Source organism: Bactrocera latifrons, unplaced genomic scaffold (genome assembly GCF_001853355.1).
Source record: "Bactrocera latifrons isolate USDA-ARS-PBARC rearing strain unplaced genomic scaffold, ASM185335v1 scaffold_133, whole genome shotgun sequence".
Taxonomy (NCBI): domain Eukaryota; kingdom Metazoa; phylum Arthropoda; class Insecta; order Diptera; family Tephritidae; genus Bactrocera; species Bactrocera latifrons.
The window spans coordinates 589191-596230 of record NW_017534775.1 but is presented as its reverse complement, the minus strand read 5'-3'; the positions used below and the strand labels follow the sequence as shown (position 1 = coordinate 596230).

The 7040-nt window shown below is 38.3% G+C and overlaps 1 protein-coding gene across 1 annotated transcript in view; it reads left to right on the top strand.

Moving 5' to 3' along the window:
- Positions 1 to 7040, top strand: part of LOC108965053 — a 171687-nt gene that overhangs the window by 88127 nt on the left and 76520 nt on the right. Inside the window, exon 4 of the mRNA XM_018927222.1 lies at positions 1359 to 1389. The gene's annotated coding sequence lies outside the window, so the exon portion shown is untranslated. The remainder of the gene's footprint in view (positions 1 to 1358; positions 1390 to 7040) is intronic.

Below are 7040 nucleotides of genomic sequence, written 5' to 3'. Positions count from 1 at the left end.
ATTTATAAAATAATGTTTACTATACATATACTTTGAAATCCAATCTTCCTTAAAGAATTACATAATTTCATTCTTAATAAATTTTTAAATTCCTCACATATTTTATTGCTTATTCTCAGCGCATTGCTTTATCATTTCTTCACCAATTTCTATTTATAATTATTAGTTCTTAATGATAATACGTTTTTATTGGCCATTCAAAACAACATAAAATTAAGTATATACATATGTGTGTGTGTGTATAGGCACTTTGGCAATCAATTAAACGTATTTTGAACCTTATCGCCTGCAGTATTTGTTGTCATATAGCTATGTATGTCTGGATAAGCTTCTTACTCAGCACCACACTACGCTGCTTCACGCTCCCACACGCTTTTTCAAATACATGCATACATATGTACAAGAACTACAACACTCAGGTGTACTAAGCAGCAAATTTCATGCTGTCTCCGCACATTTTAATTGCTCGCTGCTTGCTGTCTACGAAAATATTAAGAAAAAGATAATTCTAGATAAAGCAAGAATCACAACACGTGTGTCGCTGGCTCGCAATATAAATTATGAGATACACGCATGTTCATGCTGAAAACTACATAAATATCATAAATTCATTATCGCCCACATGTGACGTACACGTAGCCTATTTGAGGGCGCCATAACATAAACACTCACAGTGCGTCGGTTTATCATTCAGAAACAAAAACCGAGATCTTTGGTGTTGAACGAATGTCCTCTCGTTCCCACCCTCCTCCAGTCAGCTCCCACGCGCGCTGCTTTGTTTGCCGCGTCGCTTGTTGCATTCGCCTCACCTTAATAAGACGCTTCGACACTTCTGTCTGTCTGTCTGTCGACCGACCGGCGACGCGGTTCGCCTTCTGCGCCTTGCGCTTTTGAATTATGTGGCAATTTCTGCTATGATTTTTTTCTTCTTATGAGAAAATGTGAGGCAAAACAGACAGCAAATCATTCCTGGCGCTGTCTCATTTGGTACTTGGGTGCTTAAGTACTTAAGCATATCTGCTGTGTTTTCCAGACACTGCTGCCATTACATGTGCCTCATATACTACGCGTTGTTATTGTAATAAAATACTGGCCCTACATATGTATGTCTGCTGCCTTAATCCGCATTCGCGCCGCTTCAGCCCTTTTAATTTCGCGGCGAATTAAGATTTCATAATTTCGCATTAAATATTAATATGTGACGGTTAATTTCGATATCGTATATTAATTTGTGCGCTGAGCCGCGTCCGTTTTGAATTTCAATTTATTACCCAACTTAAGATTGTACTGAGATAAGTACTTTTGTTCATGCCTGAGCGATTTCAATTAATCATTTGTTTTTCCTTTTTTCTTTTCAGCCGAGCGCTTGCTGTCCGACAAGAGATTAATGTGAGTACAAAATAAAATTTTCGAAATTATTAAATACTAGCACAATATATTATATTATGTTTTGCGTCCGATTCTCCTTAGACATTGCGGTTGCCGCAACGGTGTTAGAACCTTTGTTCGGAGTGAAGCCCACACTGATGTAGAAACAGTGCTTCTATAGCACTATGCTTATTTGATAAACTATTCGAGAATAGATGCGATGATTAACTGCACAGAGAAGGAGTGTAGACTACTTATGTCACTTTCTTAGTTTTGTTTAAGTATTGACGCGTCTTTGATTTATTAATAATACTTTTGATTTACCATTTCTATGAAATGAACTTTCAGCTATAACCTTTTTAAAACAAGAACCTTTAAGTCTCCTTCCTCTCTCTTTCGACCACTCTGCTTGAGATAATTTAGCAAAGCTTTTTATGACTTGACCTACCCTTAATTCGGAAGCTGCCTTTTATATTTCGAGGTTTGGGAGCAGAAGCAAATATTAATACTATAAATTCGCAAAATGTTTTTCATTAAGATCTATTTTTCTATTTCTTAAAATATTCTTCATTGAGTTCTTAATTCGAATCCGCTTAATTCGCCTTATATCAGCTGAAAATATAGCTTCGAATCGTTTTGACAGCTCTAGAAAACTATACAGAATCTATCAAATCCGATCCTCAAAAGTTTAACCACAGCTTAAGTAAGTCGGCGGGTATATCTTAACTAGAGAGAAGCACGCTTATTTAATGTATTTAACCCAATACCGAATAGTTAAAAGCGCTTAAAAACTATTTCCGACTATCCGTCTTGCAACCTCGTTCCTTACTCACATCTTTATTTCTAGAAACTTCCTTACGCTCCACTTTGCTATCTTATAGCTTCGACGACCTTCATAGCACTTCAGAATATCTCTCAGCTCTTTCCAAAGTTCAGATGTCGCGCGCGTAAGGATCAGCAACTTTACTCTCCCCAATACCTAATCCTCCCATAACGCTGAGCAACTACACGCGACTAACTGTCACACAGCTTTTTTTACTCACATTTTACTCTCTGGTACATCAATTACAGTTTATTTTACTAACTAAGGCTTTCGACGCGCTGAAGAATACTGCAAAACAGCACTCAGGTCTTTCCAAAGCTTACAACTCTTGAATATGAAGATCGCAATTTTTATGATCGATAACCTCACTTATACTCTCCCAAAACGTTGACTCACTCTCGTTCAATCAACTGATTAATTTCATTTCAATTGCCGTTAATTACAGTCGCTTTAATTGCCAACAAAGTTGTGTACCGTTAAAGTAAGTATAAAAAAAATCATTCTGCAACAAAACCCAACACTTTGAGAGCACTTGCGGGGGCGCGCCAACTGCCCGCACACAACCTAACCTCATTTTGGCGGTGACTAGCACGATTATATGTACCAAATAAGGCTTAAACAACTGCGCGCACAATTAAAAGCGCCTAATTATCACCCTTCAACGCCACAAAATCGTAAAATAGTAAAGCAGTAAATAATACACTAACCGCTTACAAATTTTATTGCACCCAATGCGAAGGTGCAAGTGATATATGCGCAAGCGGCAAGCGCCGACGATGGCGAACAATGCAACTCCGTGCAAACAATGCAACACATGCCGCACACGCAATTCAATTCACAACGCAAACAGTTAGCGGGGGCGCGTGGTGCGTGGTGGGGTGCGCGGCAGCTACGTTTGCAACAATTTGCGCGAGTTAGTGCGAAAAGTTGGCGGTCGAAAGCTACAAACAGCACATTTACATTAAGGCAACCGCAATAAAGTTAGTTGGCGCCATCCTCGCCCGCCAGCCCGTACTCGCTGGGGGCGAGCATTTAAGCTGCATCGCAAATTCCACCAAAATTACAGATAAACAAAACAAATCCCCAAACGCAGCGCGCGCCGTGTGTGCGCAACCCTGCGCGTTAACCAGCAAATGAATTCAGCGCAACTGAAAGCCTCGGTCGCCGCGCGCTGTTGGAATGCGCGCAGGCGGCAGGCAGGTGGTGTCACAGTAAAATAACTGTAAATTGCGAATTAAGCCAAATCGCGCATGGGTTGCAAACGCCACACACACAATAAGCGGCACAAAGCGCGTGTGTTGGTTTGTGTGCGCAGTGTTGATTTGGTTCGAGAGTTTACTGTTGTATTTTGTTAGTCCCTTAAAAGCGACGAAAAAACCAACGAAATTTGGCGCATTTACAGTTACGGCGTTTGTTTGACCAGCGACCACCAGCAAGCGGCTTCCGCTGCTGTGCGGCTAAAATGTCCCGGCTCCAATGGATTTGTGTTGTTTAATTTTGTTTTGGTCTTTCATTTTGGGTATTTCGTACTGCTGTGTTTTGGGGTGATTACGCGCTCCGTTGGGGTTTTCAAACAAGAGCGCTGTGATGAGCTTTGATCGCTTTGAATGGCTTTTCTCTGCTATAAAAAGTTACGCCGTAATAGTTTGTCGAGCAGGTTGTAACATCAGGCTCTTTGCTTTGTAGTTTCTCGTCCTTAACTTTCCACCAGATCAACTGGAAGTGGTGTTGTCCAGGGCTTGAACGAAGCCACAACGGTATATGCGGTCCAAGCAGATGTTTTTGATTGAGCGACTGGAAGATCTTACGATACTGAGCTCACAGAGTATTGAATTAGCGTACTTATATGCGTTCAGATTTAAGATCCCAACACTTTTTTTTACTATTTTTTAATGCTTTATATCTATAACTAATGGTATATTGAACCCAAAAGTGGCAAGGTCGCTGAGCTTTCGAATTTCTTCGAGAAAATTAGAGCGCCTCTAGAAGCTCATTCAAACTACACGTCTTCACTAAATTTACCCGAAACAAGTTCCAGCTCTAATTAAAAAAAAAAAAAATTAAAACTCCCGTTAGCACTGCTCAAAGCTCGTCTATCTTAATAAGTAACCAACTTTGACTTTGTTAGCATAATTCTTTTGCACACATCGCCTAATCGTTTCTAATTACCTCAAGCCACTAACACTAAACTCGCGAGAAATCAGAGAATGTGTGAAGAGTAACTAAGACGCCCCGCAAGGTGATGAATATTTGCATTATGGTATATTAAATTTCAACGTTAAGACATTTATGGCGCGTAAGACCACATAAAACCAGCATCTAAGTGCTTGGTTCTGTTGTGGAAAATTACACAAAGAGGCCAATAAATTAGCCTTGTCTTCGCGTGTCAGACTTTGGATTTTTGTAAGACAATACATGATGTGCTCTAAAGCAGCCAGCACTCAGCTACCGCAAACAATAAAGACGAAATGCTTTTGCAGATGAGTTCTGTATACTCTGAATGACACAGTTGTCGGTACGGACACCCAAAGGGGTATCATTAGATTACATAACTAGTAGTGCGATATACCGCCCAAATTCAAGTCTAAGGTTTCTTGTCGAGAAATGAGTTCACAATTGACAAGTAGTGACAGCGCCAAGGCTGTGTGGTGTAATGTTGCAAGAGTGTCTTTTGGCAGATCAATTAATTGAAGAACTAGTCCTCAAGTCAGTTTAATACAGGTTTCCCAGAAAGCTCCACTGAAATGTAATGGCATACGCTAAAATATCATAAAAATGTGGAGCTGAGTATATAGAGAGTCAGCGATTTAATGCTTGTGAGACCATTGGTCCCATCCTGTAATTTTTTCCTCACTTGGAGGTTTGAGTTGGTCTTGAAAGTACTTGAAATATGCTGAAATCGGCTCATGAAGCTTGTTATAGTCCTCAAAGTATTGGAAATATGCTGAAAACATTTAGAAACCTTTAACCTCAATAACTCTGTGACGAAAGTTTTGCTGATAGCTTAAAGGATCACATAGTTCAGTGGAAACAAGATTGATGAGATGAGTGATGAGGCTCATTGGCTGAAATTTTATATCTTCCTCTGTCAATTGATGCTCCTGAAGAATTAATAGCATTTTAAATTTAAAATTAATAATTATAATTAAGTTTGCTAGAGCTTTATAAAGCTTTCATGCTCCTAAAAGCTTTGGTCTTGAGTTTTAGTCATAAAGCTTTCTTGCTCATCATGACTTGACTTGGCTAAAATTGGCTAATTGGATTTTTGAGTCGTTAGGAAACAAAAAAGCTCTATAATAGTTTTTATTTTTAAATTTTCATATAGCTTTCTTGACCCTAGAAAGCTTCCGCTTAAATAGTTTGGGACTATCAATGAAACTCACAGCTTTGTAGCTTTAAGTTAACGCTGACTTGGTTAAAATTTAAATTTCATTCAAAACCATAAACTAGACGTACTTCTAAGCTCATCCCTGATTGGATGAAGAGGCCGTCTCGTTCAAACAGTTATAATAGAGCGACAAACTCTTTGAAAGCTTTTATTTTTATATTGAAAACGTAAAATTAACTGGTTCGAAAGCTTTAACTAGACAACTCTCAGCTTTTAATTACACAAAACTGAGCTCCTAAAAAGCTCTTATTGGTAAGTTTTTCATAGACAATCTAAAAATTCTCGGAGTCGAAACCTTAAACTAGACAAACTCCTGAACTTATCCTTTAATGGGTTAAAACGCTATCCCGCTTCTATTTCCATTTTTTATAGGAAAAGAAGATCGTGCGGACTGTTTTTTTTTATAAAAAAATTGTTTTCAAAAAAATGTTCATTATAAATTATTGTGAAATCCCTGTTAGCTGCGACTCAGTCACGATGCGCCGTTATTCATTGCCCTTTTAATTGCCTGATCGCAAGTATAGATTTTAGAAGGGCTTTTGACAGCTCAGCGCCAATCAGACGAAGTGAATTTTCTACTAATTAAATTTATTATAATTTTTTTTTTAAATTTCTCCTGACTTTTATGCAAAATATGGCATTGTTAGCAGCAAGCGACCTTGAAAATAAGTACTAATTGGAAATAGCAATATGTGAATGTAAATAAATAATAATAAAATGCGAAGCTTTCGACACGCTTTGCAGCGTTTTGCCGCTACAAATGCAAATTTCAGTAGCGTTTAAATTTTCCATGCTTATTAGTTGTGTGCTATAAGCTTCTTTGTTTCGCGTGCTGAGCTATGGTTTAGCATTGCGAACAACAGCAATAACAAGAATGACAATTAGCAGTCAACTGTTGCGCTCGCTTGACTTATTGGCAGCAACGCAGCTCCAAGCGCATCACTCCGCACTACCTCGCTGTCCCTCCCTCTCTCTGCGTTGGCTGCAATGACTAAAATATTGTTTGCCAGGCGTTGCTTAACTCGGTGATTGTCAGTGTCAGCGCTGCTCACGTGTTTCGCTATGTGTGATCATCATAGCTGTTGGCCATCCATCAAAGCTTCAAAGTTTTGCATAACAAAATGGTAAATAATATGCGAGAGTACGAAAGAAAAAAAAAACATAAACATGCTAACTATGCTAAACGCTCAAGTGGCTGCTAAAATGCGTACTTAACTAATTGAAAAGTAAATATTTAATTAATTGTTTGTGTTGTTGTTGGCATTTATTGCTGCTCGTGACCATTTGCTGGCGTTTTGATTGTTTGAAAGAACTTCATTATTTTTTACTATTTTTAATTTTATTTATTTTTTTAATTTCTGAAGAATTCTCTATGCTTATGTCACAATTAAACTTGAAAATTTTTATGTTAAATTTATTTAATTTTTTTGTTTTTTGAAATTTTATTTTACTTACATGTGT